Source organism: Ambystoma mexicanum, chromosome 6p, assembly GCF_040938575.1.
Source record: "Ambystoma mexicanum isolate Mex_15411 chromosome 6p, UKY_AmexF1_1, whole genome shotgun sequence".
NCBI classification, from domain to species: domain Eukaryota; kingdom Metazoa; phylum Chordata; class Amphibia; order Caudata; family Ambystomatidae; genus Ambystoma; species Ambystoma mexicanum.
Window position 1 is genome coordinate 407,041,198 of NC_090935.1, and position 16,065 is coordinate 407,057,262.

General features: G+C 47.9%; 1 protein-coding gene across 3 annotated transcripts in view; it reads right to left on the bottom strand.

Moving 5' to 3' along the window:
- OXCT1 (3-oxoacid CoA-transferase 1) overlaps positions 1–16,065 on the bottom strand; it is a 1,005,602-nt gene that overhangs the window by 88,587 nt on the left and 900,950 nt on the right. The window lies entirely within an intron of this gene.

A 16,065-nucleotide genomic window follows, 5' to 3' on the forward strand; every position in this document is an offset into this window, starting at 1 on the left:
AATTAACTCTGCTCTGGCAAACCCTTAAAAATAGAGAGCTGTGTCAGATAGCCTTTTACAGTCGCAACCTGAAGCCCTGGATGGGCCAAATAAAGTCAAAAAGACAGCACTACAGGTGTGTCGCAGGTGAAAGGGTCTACATTCTCAGCTCTGCACCAGATGCAAAAATGTGTTCTAACTGTAGCAGTGCAGAGACTTTGTTGCTGGTCATCTGGCCGACAGCAACGTCACCATTACGTCTTCTGGGGGGTTCCAATCTTTGCCTCAACTTCTCAGAAAATAGGCGTGGTGGTTCAGTGTCCTGATCTCTGGGTGAAGAATTCAACCTCCCTCTTGCAGTAGCAAGTCCTCTCTTTGGGGAAGAAGAAATGGGGGGCAGATGGACATGTCCAGAAGGTCCAGGTATCACGTCCTCATGGCCCAATGCGGAGCAATCAGGACCGTAGTTTTCCCGAACTTCCTCAACCTCCTGATTACATGAGGAATGACTGGGACTGGAGTAAACACGCCCAGAAGTGGAAAGTCCCAGCCCACTACAAACGTGTCTCTCAGAGCTTCGCTCAGATGAAATTCCCTGTAGCATAACACATTGCACTTCCTGTTGACACTGGACGTGAACAAATCCTCTTGAGGGGTTCCCCAAAGGGCGAAGACCTATTGAAGGACTTCCTGAGCTAACTCCTGCTCAGAGCGTCTGCCACCATGTTCTCCTCTCCGGCCAGGTGAACGACCACAAGAGAGATTCCTACTTGCAGTGCCCAAAACCAGAGCAGCATTGCCTCACTGCACAGTGGAAATGATTCTACACCACCTCTTTTGTTGAGGTAATGCATGGCCACTGTGTTGTCCATCATTATCAGGACATTCTTTCCCCATACAGAGGGCAGAAAGGCCATCAGAGATAGTCCGATTGCCCTCAGCTCTAAAAGGTTGATGTTTAATCTGGACTCCGATGGAGACCAACAACCACAAATTGTCAGATCACTGGTGTGGGCTCCCCAACCTGTGAGGGAGGCATCCGTAACTACTTCAATCTCTGCCTAGGGTTGCCAAAAGGGTTCCCCCTTCAACATGTTCTCCTTGCAGGCCTACCACTGCAGATCCTACTTGACCTTGCTCCGGAACTGGAGTAGGTCAGTCATTCTGCCAGAGAACTGTGGCCAATGGGATCTGAGGGCCCATTGAAGAGACCTCATTCTCAGACAGGCCTCTAGCACCAGAAAAAGATGGATGCCATAAGACCGAGCAACCTTAGAAAGGCGAATGACGGTAGACATTGGGCATTTCGAAACTTGACCATCTGCCGAATGTGTTGAGCTCTCAGCTTGGGCAGCAAGGCTTTCCCGGAGGAAGCATCCAGGACAGCTCTGTTGAATTGAAGCATCTGAGAAGGTATCATGTGGGACTTCTTGAAATTGAGGGAGAAGCCCAATTTGGAGAGAGAGTGTCCTGTGATGCTGAGATGTTGTGAAACCTTTTCACTGCTTGTTCTCCTGATCATCCAACCACCCAGATAGGGGTAGATGTGAATCCCACCCCTCCTGAGATTTGCTGCCACAACCACTATCAACTTGGTGAAAACCCTCAGGGCTAAAATGAGCTAAAAAGGCAGAATTCGAAACTGAAAATGAGAACTGCCAATGGTGAACCTCAGGTACTATTATGAATAAGAATTTAATGTGAGGGACTAACATGTCTGGGAATCCGAGATGTTTTTTTGTGAGAGAGCGTCTGCCTGCTAATTGCTTTTACCAGAGATGATGGTGAAGGTGATGTTGTAGGGTGAAAAGAAATGTGCTCATCTGGCTTGTCAACTATTTCTGGTTTCTGCATATTGCAGGCTTCTTAAATTCTGATGGTCTGTGTGGACCTCAATGGGGTGCTGAGATCCCAACAGCAGATGACGCCACTCATGGAAAGCACGTTTAATCACCAGCAGCTCCTTCTCCAGCACAGTATAATTAGCTCTGAAGGAGAGAACATCTTGGACATATAGGCGAGAGGATACTCTATTCCAGAAGAAATCCCTGTTTGCGAACCGCCCTCACAGCGTGGTTTGAGGCGTCAGTCTCTACTATGAATTGCCTAGATTGATCAGGTGTCCGAAGAATAGGTGCTGATGAGAATAGCTGATCCAAATAGTCAAACGCCTGCTAAGCAGGCCCGGTCCAGTCATACACTGCTCCTTTCTTGAGTAAAGCGGTTAAGGGAAGGATGATGTTTGAATGGTTTCTGATACATTTCCTATAGAAATGTGCAAAACCAATGAACCTTTGTAATTATTTAACTGTATGACTGTGGAGAACTTGGGTCCTTCCTATCATCTATCTCCCTCTCTGCCTGTGGTGTTCCACAGGGGACTACCCTCTCGCCCTGGCTTTTCAACCAATACCTGGCAACTCTCGCCCACTGCATTGCCATCTTCGGCTCAAATTTCCAGTGCTACGCTGACAACACTCAACTCATTTTCAGGTGGCCCTCGGCCACTTCCTCTCCCTCTCCCTCTCTCATCTCCGATTGCCCAACTGCCATTCAAGATTGGTGTGCCGCCAATGATCTTTGTCTGAATGCCAGCAAGCCAGAGATCCTCCTCATCGGCACACCTTCACCACCCTTTCCCCTCACTCTCTGGCCTTCCTCCCTTGGCCCTCCTCCTACCCCCACCTGTGAGGCTAAGAACCTCTGGGTCATCTTTGACTCCACACTTTCCTTCTCCACCCACATCTCTGATGTCTCTAAAAAGTCAAACTTTCTACTGCACCACCTCAGAGGTACTCTGCCTTTCCACTCCTTCCCCCAGAAGCACATGGTCTCCCGAGCTCTGGTTCTCTCTAGGTTGGACTACTGTAACAGCCTCTTTCTAAATCTACCTGCCTCTAATCTCCGCCCTCTGCAACTAATCCAGAACAGTACTGCAAGCCTTGTCCTTGGCCTCGAACCCTGGAATCGTATCTCTCCATTGGCTCCCATTGGAGGCAAGGATTAAATTCAAAACCCTCTGCATTGTCCACAAGGCTTTCTGGGGCCTGGGTCCAAAATACCTTCAGCTATCCCTCCGCAAATACTTTCCCTCTCAAGCTCTTCACTCCTCTACCTCCAACTCTCTCAGGGTCAGTCGTTTTTCAAAGAAACAAGCTGGGGGTAGATCTCTGTCTTCGGCTGGGACCTCCCTCTGGAACAGCCTCCCTGCCACTCTAAAACTTGAGGAGAACCATCTCCGGTTCCGGAAGCACCTCAAGACCTTCCCTCTTTGTTTCTGCCTTTGCTCCCCCTTCTCCCCTACTAATCTGTTCTCTCTTGGCACTGTGCACCTGGCCACCCTCTGTCCTTCGGGCCCAGGTACCTGCTCACACTGCCACCCTCCCGCACTGCCTCTGGGCCACCCCTCCACTGGGGTCTGTATCTGTACCCATACAGACCCCTCCTTTTTCTTCCTGCACTACCACTGTTTGTTACCTTTATTATTTATTATTTATCTGTTTCTCCTTTGCTCTGCACTTTCCACTTCTCCCCACTTCCATGCACTTTTCCCCTCCCCCTCTCCCATGCACTTGCGTGTTCTCAATTTCACTGGGCCTAGTAAGATCATTGTTTTGTTCTCCCCTGTTCCCCTCCCTTGCCTTGTCGCACTCTGAAACACTTGTGTACGAGCGCGATAGAAATATAATATCAATATCAATAACACTAATAAAGCTGACACTTTGCCTGCGATCCATAGAAATTCAGCTAGCCGATAAGACGTAGAGTCGGATTGGTGAAATTCGCACTTTTTGGGTTTCCAAAATAGTTTGTTCTCCTGTAGTCGTAACACTTGTAGTACATGTTTATGTTCCACTAGATCATGGGAAAATAGAAAAATATCGTCCAGATAGACAATAACTGAGTGCAGTTGCACATCAGCAAATACATGATCCATAAATCTCTGGAAGACTGTTGGGGCACTGGATAGTCCGAAGGGCATCACCCGGTATTCAAAGTGTCCAAAAGGGGCATAAAAGGCAGTCTTCCATTCATCTCCTGACTTTACACGGATACAGTGATACGCTCCTCAGAGATCTAGCTTGGTGTACACGGAAGCCCTTTTACCGCCTCAAGTATATCAGGTATTAAGAGTATGCGATACTGGTCAGGGACTGATTTTGTTTAAATCCCTAAAGTCTATTCAAAAGCGTAACTCATCTGTGTTTTTCTTAGAAATAAAAAACATTGCCGCTCCTGCAGGAGACGAAGATTCTGCAATTAGACCATTCTCTAGATTCAGGGTTAGATATTGTTTCAGCACCGCTTTCTGCCGTTCCGAAAGGATATACATCCTTCCGAATGGTATAGGCTGATTGGGTAAAAAAGGTATTGCACGCTCATCTCTGTAATGAAGCATGTAGGTGGCGAACTGGGGTTCTGAAAAGACCCCTATTAACTGTTTGTATTCTTCCAGTATTTAAAAAAAAAAGCTCCACCACTCTTGTAGGAGGGATGGGCGTGGAAACGGATCCTTCGGTTAAACAATGTGTCATACAGTGCTCTGAACCCAAGAATAGGGTTCCAGCAGACAAGTTAATAAAAGGCTAATATACCCATAACCATGGTAACCCCAGCATAACTGGGTAGTGTGCGGCTTTGATGATATCGAAGACTGCATCTTCCGAGTGGGATTCAATGTACATCTTGATAGGAGAGGTTTGTTCGCTTATTGGCCCATAAGACAAGGGACTCCCGTCTACTCCTTCCACAGGAATGGCCCCAGACTTGTAGACACTTGTAATTTATTTTTCTTGAGCCCACTGATCATCAATTAATGCCAGACATGCCACTGTCAATTAAGGCAGGAATGTTCTGAAGTTCACGGTCCATCAATCTAAAAGTAATGTTCAATATTAACATGGAAGGAGACCGGGGGTTAGTAGAATATACATGGGAACCCTGATTAACATCCCTTATTGTGGTTCCCTCTATGGTTGGGATAAGGCGTTTCCCGACTACAGAGTCCTTCTGGGTGCCGCAATGGAGCAGTTTGGAACCTAGTCTTCCTGGGAGGTGCAATACATGCATAGCCCGGATGTTCTACGATAATTCTGTTCTTCTGGAGTCAGGGGGCCTCTAGTAGTTCCCAAATGCATGGGTTCTTCCACCACTCGTTCAGATGACCTGAAGGGTTCCATAACTGCTCTGGTAGAGTGCCCTTTCCGCCTCTCAGAATGCCTTTCCAGCAAGCGATAGTCGATCTGCAGAGTCAATTAGATTATCTCCGCTACATTTACAGGCCTGGCCACCCTGGCAATATCGTCCTTTAGCTACTCTGCGATTCTACTATGAAATTGCGTGATAAGAGCGTCATCAGGCCATGCTATAGCCACAGCCAACTGTTTGAAGCATGTGATATACGTCAACACATCTTGTGAACTTTGTTTAAAGTCCAACCATTTTTCCTGGGAAAAGACCGTGACTTCCGGTCGACCGAACATTGCATAGAGACTGGCAGGATATGAATCCAGGATCACATTATTAGTCAGAATCAGAGGGGTGGCCCAAGCCAATACCGCACCCGTCAGATGGGAAGTCATGAACACCATTTTATCCATATCCAAAGGAAAGAATGTGGGTTTGAATGCAAATTGCACCATTCAAGCCTTCAAACATTCCCTCAACTTGTGGGGGGGTTCCCTTTGTATTTTCCCTCTGGCAAAGAGCCTGGAGGAAATGTCCGCTACAGAAGGAGAACGGGCTGCCCCCAACTGCCTTAGAGTGGTGTTTTCCTTCTTAAGAGACTGCACCTCCGTAGGGAGGTTCTGTACTGCTGACGCGAGCTGTTGCATTTGATCCATGTCTGGCGTTTCTAAATATTAAGAATAAGAACTTAATGCGAGGGACTAAGCTGTCTGATGCAACAGTCGTGAGAAGTCAAGAAGGGAGTCCGCTCTGTTCCTGCAAGCCCTCTCCTGTTTAAATGTAACAGAACTGCAGGAGCCTTGGGGAAATCTTCCGGGAATTAAAACCCTATGGCTCGCCTTGAGAGCGGTGTGCCAATCTTGATAATACCTCGAGAGGGCGCTTGTGTTGAAGATCTAGCGTCCCTGGTGCCTGCCAACGCTGTGTCACGAATCCTGGAACCCTGGAGTGGGCTGGCGCTGGAGAACAGGGATGCTAAAGGTCCGTTTGTGTTGTGCGGCAGCTAGCGGTTACTTCTAGCGATCAAAACCTACCGCCAAAGGGGAACGGGGGCAAATTGTGAGGCCGCAGGACTCGGTCGTAGAAACAGAGCTGAAAAGTTTGAATAAGGCTAGAAGGAAAGAGTATGTAATAAGTTTAATAGATCAGGAGGACGTCAAGAGCGAACCTACGGAGCGTCTGGTAGAAAGTAGCAACGCAATGTAACCTTGGCAACCAGAGTCCTTAATCCATTTCGGGCAGGAAATGGATGCCGTGCTGGAAGCGTACTGGAAATCCACTGCACAGACACATGGCACATCGGCCGCCATTTTACAAGGAATGGCAACCACAGAGATTCTATGCCTCCAACGGTGTCATAACGAATGTCGCGGTACATGGGTCATGTCAGGTACGTCCTGTGTTTGTGATGAATAGGCATATAGAAGTAAGCATCCTGAAGGTCCAATGATATCATCCAGTCCTGCAGCTGGAGAGCCTCAGGGATCTGAGAAAGAGTTACCATCTTAAACTTGTTATTCCTAAGGAACTTGTTCAAGCATCTGAAGTCCAAGATGGGTCTCAATCCTCCGTCTTTCTTGGGGATCAAAATGTACAGGGAGTACCACATCTGTTTCCTCTCTGCCACAGGCACTGGATCTATGGCAGATAAAAAGGGGGGGGGGGGTCCTGGGAGACTCTCTGCCGGACATGAGTCCTTGTTACAAGAGCCTTACCCAGAGTCTTTAGCTCACTATCTTTCACACAGAAGAAATATCCCAATCATATCAGTCTTTGTCCTGCCCTGGGGCAGTCCAGCACCGAAATGCTAGGCAATTCTCCTCTAAACAAGAGTACCAACAGCAACCCCAGACACGTGTTTCGGTCTGGTTGAACCTCATCAGTAGGGTGTAGCTGTGCCTCTCTAAGAATAGTGAGCAAGGGGTCCACGTCTGGATTCTCCCAGTAATTTAGGGTGAAACCCAAAGTTACTTGAAATATGCAGATAACAAGGGGGGTCCTGGGAGACTCTCTGATTACAAGAGCCTTACTCAGAGTCTTTAGCTCACTATCTTTCACAGATCTATGGCAATCTCCTGCAGACGGAGTGGCTCCGGAACCCTGAGGGAGTGAATCCCTGGTGGACAAATCGGGAGGCCTTCTTGAGGCCTTATTGAGAAAGGGTGGCAGTAACCTTGGGCTTCAGTTTGCAAGGCCCAAACATCAGAAGAAATGCCCTGCCATTCTTCCAAATATTGAGTCAGCCTGCCCCCCACAATGGTCCTATGGACCAAGGCCTCAGAGAGGTTTTGGTATAGCTGTGGTGGCAACTGATGGTAAGGGGGCTGCAGCTGCCAGGGTGATTTTTCCACCTCAACCTCTTCCACCACTGGGAAATCTTCTCTGGCCCCTTTGATTGGCCTGAACACATGTCCTTCCGAAAGATTAATTTTATTGAAAGCCCCAGCCCCATCACAATTGAGGAGCTGAGCGAGTTTGTTGCTGCTGCCGAATTGCTGCACCAATCGATTTTTCAGCCTCCTTTGATGAATCACGGGCATGTTTAACAATCTAGTCTGAACAGCAGGCGCACATTCACACGCAGCCAAATGAACCTGAGCGAAACAGCATTGGCTGCCATCACCCAGCTAACACTGTCAGCTGAATCAAGCCCAGACTACAGCGACTCACACATGGCCTCCTTTGCATTTTCAATGATGTATAAGAAATCCCTTTCCTCCCCATCTGGGATATGTTCCGCAGCCATAGCTATGACATCCCATAGCGTGTAGGAAAACTTGTCCAGAGCACAAGTAGCATTAATGGTTCTTAACGCCATGCAACTGGCAGAGAAAACTCTCTTAGCCTATGTGTCAAATCCTTCGTCATCCCTGTAAGGTGGTACAGTCGGGTAGGCGGCAGCCGCACCCCCAAACTTTCAGGGGAAGGATTTTTAGACAGGAAGTCTGGATCTACACAAGAAGGCTTATACTTCCTTGTGAGATCTTTACAAACTGCCGGGTTAGTATCTGGGGCTTCCCAATCACCCCTTCATTTAAAGTAGTATGAAAGGGTAGGATGAGATCCTTTTGAGGACACTTATCCAAAATAACAGTTAGTTCATCCTGCTCATAAACTGCAGCAGGCCTCCCCCTACCTAAATAATCTGTTACCCTACTCATAATTGCCCTATTAGAGGCATCTGAATGGGCAAGAGCTCTGCATTGCCCATCTCTATGTCAGGAGATGGGTCAAGGCCACTTGCATCCTTCAATGAGTCTACTAAATGCTGCATCTTTGACTATTCTGAAATGAAAGCCTCAGTAACATTAGGTGTCCCAAATTCCAGGCAAAAAGGTGGTGTGTCTCGTTTAGAATCCTAATCTTCATCAGAAATCAAGGACATGGACTTAGTCAATCGTTGGCTGAGGTTTGTAAATCTTCGAGGGTTGACAGCTTTGAAGCTCTCGACAGCGAAGTACCCGACCCGAGACTCATCGAGGTAGACGAAGGATGAAGTTTAGGCCGCTCCTTTTCTCGAGTTTTTGAGTCTTTGATATGTCCGTTTTCTGCCTGGGCTCAAGGGCGCGCATGCAGAAACCTTTTTAGACACCTTCTCAGCCTTACGAGGATCGATCAGGTAAGATCTTCAGCTCGCTCGAAGGGGCAGGGAAGTAGACCTTCTGAAATATCTTCAACATTTGGAGGCGGAAATTCTGCCACTCGGCTTTAGAAGCCGACTTACCTGAACAAACAACCATGCGATAGATCGAGGAGTCGGAGGATGAAGATCTCGATCCATGCCTCCAGTTCGTGAATCATCCCTCAAGCTCTTATCAGAAGACCTTCTCTTCAGAGTTGTCGAAGGGGAGTTTGCAGGGGGCCTACCCACAGTAAGTTTCCCCTTCCTCTCCTTCAACGCCTTTCTCATCATGGACTCACATGAGCCGCAGTCTTCCGTCTAATTCTCTATTGCCAGGCACCAGAGACAAATACGGTGTGGCTCTGTAATGGACATATTCAACCCACACTCGGCACATCTCTTAAAGGACGTTTTTGTAGTCCACATTTTGAAAAACAACCGTTGACACGAAGTCAAAGAACTGATCCAAAGCGAACTTTGCAGCAGAAAAACAGCACTGCAGTAACAGGCGCAGTGCGTGCTATATATACAGTCAGTGACGTCATGCTCCAGAGCAGATGGAGAGCGCCGAGAAGCACGAGTCAACGACGCATGGCGTTCTCTCCTGAGAAAAAGGTTTCTGAAGCAGCTGACTCTGGATGGAAGATGTAAAAGATGAGGAATACGTGGGAGGAGACAATCCATTCGAAAGAACATTACTGAGTGGTAAGTAATTTGTTCTTCCAATACAGCCTCATCTATGATAGACTCCCAAATAAGTATGGAAACCTGCAGGAGGGAGGAAGCAAGCACACCATCTAAATCAGAAATCTCTGGAGGACTGTCCTATCAAACCGGGCATCCTAGCCCGCAAGGAATTCAGACAGTAATGTTTAGCAAACATGTTTAAAGACGGCCACGTTGCCGCCTGGCAAATATCCAGGACCAGGACTCCCCTCGACCAGACAGATGGCAACCATTCCACTGGTAGAATGAGCTCCAAGACCCTCAGGCACATTCTTACCAGCCAGATCGTAGCATTGACATGTAGAGAATAATCCACTGTGAGAGGATTTGTTTGGTCACAGATCTACCAACACGAGCACCAGCAAAACTAACAAAAAGCTGGTAATCATTAGAACGAGAGACATAGAACTTAAGGGCCTGTATTGGGTCCGGCCGATGGAATCAGTCCTTAGCCTTGGACTGATGAGGCAGAGGAAAAAAAAAGGAAGATGAATCTTCGGAGAGAGATGGAAATCCGTGACCATCCTCCGGCAGAAATGGGCTCACTCTCTGTGTCACCACCTCTTTGGGAAAAAAAAACAAGTAGGGAGGTAAAACAGACACTTAACAGTCTTGCGCAAGTGAGGACAACCTGGAAAATCACCTTAAGGGAGTGTAATCTAATAGAACATGAATGAAGGGCTTCAAACGAAGCTCTAAAAAGAAATGTCAAATCTAAATTAAAATCCACACCGCCTGGAACCGCAAACTGGTGGGATGGACCCTGCAAGAACTACAGAACAGTGGGGATTGTGAGAAACACGCCCTGTTCTGGGGAACTCTTGAATAATGATATAGCAGCAAAGTAACCCTTCACAGAGCCAATCTGCAGACCCACGTGGGTCAGGGAAATTAGAAAATCCAACACAGGGGACAGAGGACAAGATGAAGGATCCAGGTCCCTCTCCCAGCACCAAATCGAAAATGTACGCCACCTAAATAGATTTCGGGCCTCTGAGCTGAAAGCAGCACATTGAGGATGTCGTCCGACAAGTCCCAATTACTTGTATCTCAGCCTCTCAGTATCCAAGCACGAAATTTCATGCTGCTGAGGTTCAGGCGGAAGACCCAACACTCCAATTTGGAAAGTAAGTCTCCTCACCTCGGGAGGTGCGAGGGTGAGCAGATGGACATGACCAGAAACTCTGACACCATGTTCTCGGTGCCCAGCCTGGGGCAATCAGGATCACTGTGGTTCCGATAGACGCAACCTCCTGAGAACCAACAGAATATCAGGGATCAGCGGGATTGCATATAGGAGGTCAAAAGTCCACGACCGTCAGCATTTCACCCCCCCTGATGAGGAAATTCCCTGGAGCAGAACAACTCACACTTCCTGTTGAAATTGGAAGCAAAAAAGGTCCACAAGGAGTTCCCCAGCAGGAGAAGATCTTCCCCAGAACTTCCTGACAGCTCTGTGACGAATCACGGGAATTGTCCCTTCTCCCCCCAATGAAGCTAGCAAGATAAGCCCGCTCTGCAACACCGTCCCTAGGGGTAGAGGCAAGATGGACCTCACTGGGCGAGATGCCACCTGTGGGGAAAAGAATGAACTGCCAAAAACCAGCTCAACATTACCTCTTTAGACATTCCATGCAACGACTAATATGAAGAAAGAACAAGCAAGTTATTGTCTGCAAGAAACGGAGTATCCCTTTAAATGGAGAACTCCATTTAACTGAGATGAGGAGGATGGAGTAACGAGAAGAGAGGCAACAGCAGGCAGAGAGAGAGAGAGACACAGAGATATGCCGGGAAAGCCCACAACAAGGTAATCCCTGATAGCGGAGCAGACTGTGAATTCGGAAAAGCCTGCAAGTTGCAAATGTGCTTACAGACCAAAACACGTGAGCTGGACGCAAAGTGTCCTGTATGATGGAGAGAGGATCAAAGAGTGGGGGTGTGACCACGAAGAGCTCATGGTGGACCAGCGGTCCCAGAAACTATGCTGAAACCACTAGGCGGTTGAAACCTTGTGTCATCCAGGTATCTGAAACACCGGACAGCCATCCTAAAGGAAGATATGGAGTATGAAGCATTGACTGGATAAAGGAAGTTGGACAGGCGGAGAAAGACCAACCCCAAACTGAGAGAACTCCCAGTGACATTATCCTAGAGAGTATCAGGTAACAGGGAAACTGGGAGACCTGGAAGGGAGAATCAGAATCGTTATGGGACTACTCATACTTGTCTCAGTCAAGTGCAAGAAGGCATAATCAAGAAAGAAAGCGAAGATTTAAGAGAAAAGCCTGAAGAGAAGGACGGATTGATGTATATGTCAAAAGACAGATTCAATAGAAGGAACCAACGTTGTGAATTATGCAGAAGGGAAGAGTCTCTCAAGAGAGAGAATCAAAGGTTGGATAAGGTTAGCCTGGGAAAAGGGAAGCATAGCGCTTTGTACAGAAGAAAGGACAAACAAACTGAAACCATTAACAAGGTACAAGATATCAATATAAGGTCAAAAGAATCTCCTTTTGAGAAGGATCTGAAGGATAATAAAGTGTTAGAATAACTGTACAAAGTGATCAAAGAAGTTACAAGAGACTATTTGAAAATCGATATTGAACAGAAGTTTGCGAGAAGCAAAACCAACTGAAGGGAGTAATTCTCTTGTCTTCAGTTTTTAAGATAGTGGTAGGGTCAGTTAGGCTTAGTTTGGACAGTGGACAAAGTCTTTTAAGACAGTCACTGAATACAGACAAGCACCTTAGCTAGATTGTTAGGTAGGGAATACCCCATCGAAATAGGGAGAGATGGGCATTATCCTTTCCTTTAATAAATACACACTTGAAATGTCTTCGAGTCATAGTCCTCCTTCTGACCCACCACAGCTCCCACTCGTGGGAGGCCGAAGTCTGTCTGCTTAAGGCATCCGCTGTGACATTCTCTTGTCCAGCCAGATGAGCCACCATCAGAGAGACACTGTTCTCCAGAGCCCAGAACCACAGTTGCATTGCTTCTCTGTACAGAGGCAAGTACCCCACTCCACCTCATTTGTTGAGGTAGTACATGGCTACTGCGTTGTCCGTAAGGATTAGCGCAGTTTTGCATTTTAGAGAGGGGAGGAAAGCGACCAGGGCCAGCCTGATCACCATCAACTCCAGCAAGTTGATGTCTTCCTGAAACTCCACAGGAGACCACAGTGCACTCACCATTAGGTCTGACAGCCGAGCATGCCAGTCAGTCACAGATGGGTAGTGACCACCATCACCTGGGAACAAGTTGAAGAAACAATGTGCCTCCCGAGTTACCTGGTTTGATTCCTGCAGAACGTCTGAAATGTGGCCCTAGAACTGCAACCACTGGCAATGGAAAAGCCACTGAAATGATCTCATATGCGCAGCCGCGATTCTGGCACCACAAGGATGCAGGAGACCATGAGACCCAGGAGGCGATGGAAAGCCGAGACATGGACTTGTTCCTGTGATTGGAGGAATTTACCATTCGAAAGATGTTTGCCACTCGATCCCCAGGTCAGAAAACCCTGCCCAGGCAAGTGTCCAAGACTGCCCCGATGAATCGGAGGGACTGGCATAGCTAACCCCGAGACTTTTGAAGTTCAGAAAAAAGCCGAAGCTGTGCAAAAGAGTGCAAGTGTGGACAAGTGCTAAAATACTAGATCTGGGAATCAACCTCAGATGAGCCAGTTGTCCATTTAGGGAAAAACATGAATTCCCCCCCTCTTGAGGCGAGTCACTACCATTGCCAGCAGCTTAGTGAAAACCCTGGGTCCCATGGAAAGACCGACTGGCAGGACCTTGAACTGGTAATGGTGTTGATCCACTGCGAATCTCGGGTACTTATTGTGCTTTTGATGAATCGACAATGAAATATGCATCCTTAAGGTCCAGAGAAACCACCCAGTCCTGCAGATCGAGGACTTGCAAAATCTGGGCTGGAGTAGCCATCTTAAACTTGTCCTTGTGTAACAACAAGTTCAGCAGCTAGAGATCCAGAAGGGGATGCAAGCATCCATCATCCTTTGGCACCAGAACATAGGTGGAGTACCACCGCCGTCCTTGTTCTGAGCACGTAACCAGGTCCATCATGCTTGTCGCCAGAAGCTGATGGACCTCCTCCAGGAGGACAGGGTCCGGAAGCAAGGGTGTAGACAGAGGACCATGGTTCACGGGGCACTGTAGAGATGGAAGGCAATAACCCAGTTGTGTGACATGTAAGGCCCAAGCGTTGTATGCGTTTTTTGACCATTATTAGCTGAGCAAGGAGAGCCTCCCACTCACGGAGACATGTGGTGAAACCAGTCACTGAGGTCATGCACCCTGGGGTGCAGTGTGCAATGCCACCCCTCTGGGTACCTTTTCTCCTACCTCTGCAGAAGTGTCTTCCTCTTCCAAGGGCAGATAGACCACGGCCTGTCTGGGCAAAGGTGGTGAAGGGGCAAAAACCCCTGCCCCGAATCAATGTTTGTGTGGAGGGCTGTTGCACGGCAAGCCCCAAGGACTTAACAGTTGCTTTTGACGACTAGACCTTCTGAAGGGCGTAGTCAGTTTTAGATCCAAAAAGGTTGTTGCCAAAGGGCATGTCAAACAGTCTGGCTTGGAGTTCGCCCGCAGACCCTGATGTCCTCAATCAGGAGTGGTGCTTGACCACAGTGATGGTGCCAATGGCTCTGACTACACCATTTGCTGTGTCCAGCCCAGTTGGGAGCATTTGGTGTGTTGCCTCCTTGCCATCATAGACCAGGGAGTGGAAAGTGTCCCTGGTCTCTCACTCGGATATGCTCAGCCACATTGGCCACTGCCGTCCAAAGGCCGAATGAGAAACTTTGCCATGGCGCAAGAGACATTTGCGAGCCGCAGTGCCAGACAGCACGACGCAAATAACGTCTTGCTCCATGCGTCAAACCTCTTTGTTTCCCTGTCCGGTAGAAGGGACGGGAAAGTAGATGTCTTCAGGCTAGACGTAGCAGCCTGGACCACCAAGCTCTCCAGTGAAGCATGGGAGGAGCGACGGGATGGACTGTGTTTCTTTGCCATGTCTCTGTCCACAACCGGGAAAGAGGCAGGCTTCTCACATGTTTCCAGTATTGGTGCTTCCGCCTCCATATTGAATGGCATGAATGTCCCTTTCTTGGTTAGCCTCATCCAGAATGTCACAAAGTTCATATTGAAACTTGGACCTGGATGGAGTGGACTGGAACTTCTGCAGTCCCATGTGACGTGGCCGTCCCCAAGCAGTATAAACGCATCCAGTGTGGATCCGAGACTGACATCTTTCGGCCGCAATTCGCACATGACGACAGAGTAAGCATGGCGTTAGAGAAAACTATTTAGCTAGACAAGAGTGTTCCCGTCTAGCGAACAGCATGCGTGGAAAAAAGGAACGAAGGTCATGAGGCATAGTGCCACTATATATACTGGTCCCAACATCATACCCAGTGCGGTGCATGGAGAGGCGTCAAACTGAGCCGATGCAGAGGTGTGCTGCACCCCCTGGCGGCAGAAACATTTCTGGAGAACAGCTGAGCTGGAATAGGGATATCATAGATGAGGAATCCGTGGAAGCAATCCATGAGAACATGCAGTTTCAGGGGAAAGAAGCGCCTCTGCCAACTTCAAGAAGCACAGTGGGGCATGGCTCCACCATCAGCGCATAAGCCACCAGCAACAAGGACTTGGTGAAGTTATCAAGCACCTGATGCCTGAAGGTCTCTCACTGACCCAGGATAGAGGAGCTAGTGCTTGGTTGGGGACGCCTCAGAATTGACTGGTCCGCTTCCTGCAGGAAGACGAAAACAGGTGTTGCTCTGAGATGTCCCTTGGAGAGTATGACACCGTACAGTGTTTTTTATTCTACTTCTCTTAGTGCGTAGAATTTAAGTAGGTTCATCCTCGGGCTGATCTTCATGGACCTCCAATGTGAGTAACTGTGATAGTGTTCGCTTCCCACTTTTATGGATGAACGGGCAGAGTTTACAAAGGACCAGGGCAGAGTCAATGCAGAGCCACCCTCCACATCTTGGTAGCTCAAGGTTTTCCAATGGGAAAGATACTGGCACTGGGGAAGATATGCATATGATGAAGAGTCTGTGGAGGGAAGGAATCCATTAGAAACATAAAATTCGGGGGTCTTGTATTGGTTACTTGGGTACTAGTGCCAGCACAAATGTACATGTAACTGAGCACATGACCCAACTCTGATTCCATTAGCGGTCTGCTGTTTATTGAATGTTTTCATGATTGCACAGCATAAAGGACTGCGTGTAGCACAGTGAGGCCTCCATTTCTAAAAGGTCTTGAGCAACAATGGCTCGCAAAATCAAAACTGCGGATGGCGCAGTAAAAACTACATGTAAACAGTAATGTCAGAATCTTTAAAACTTATTGACAATAGAAAATGATTTCAAAGAAGCAGAAAACAGAATTTGCTCCTATCAGACGTATGTCTAGATTTCTTTAGAAATCTGCATTTCCAGGGACACGGTAATAATCATGTTTCTGAACGTGTGGGAGCAAAGCGTGGAGAGAAGCCTGGTTCTTTGTTAAAGG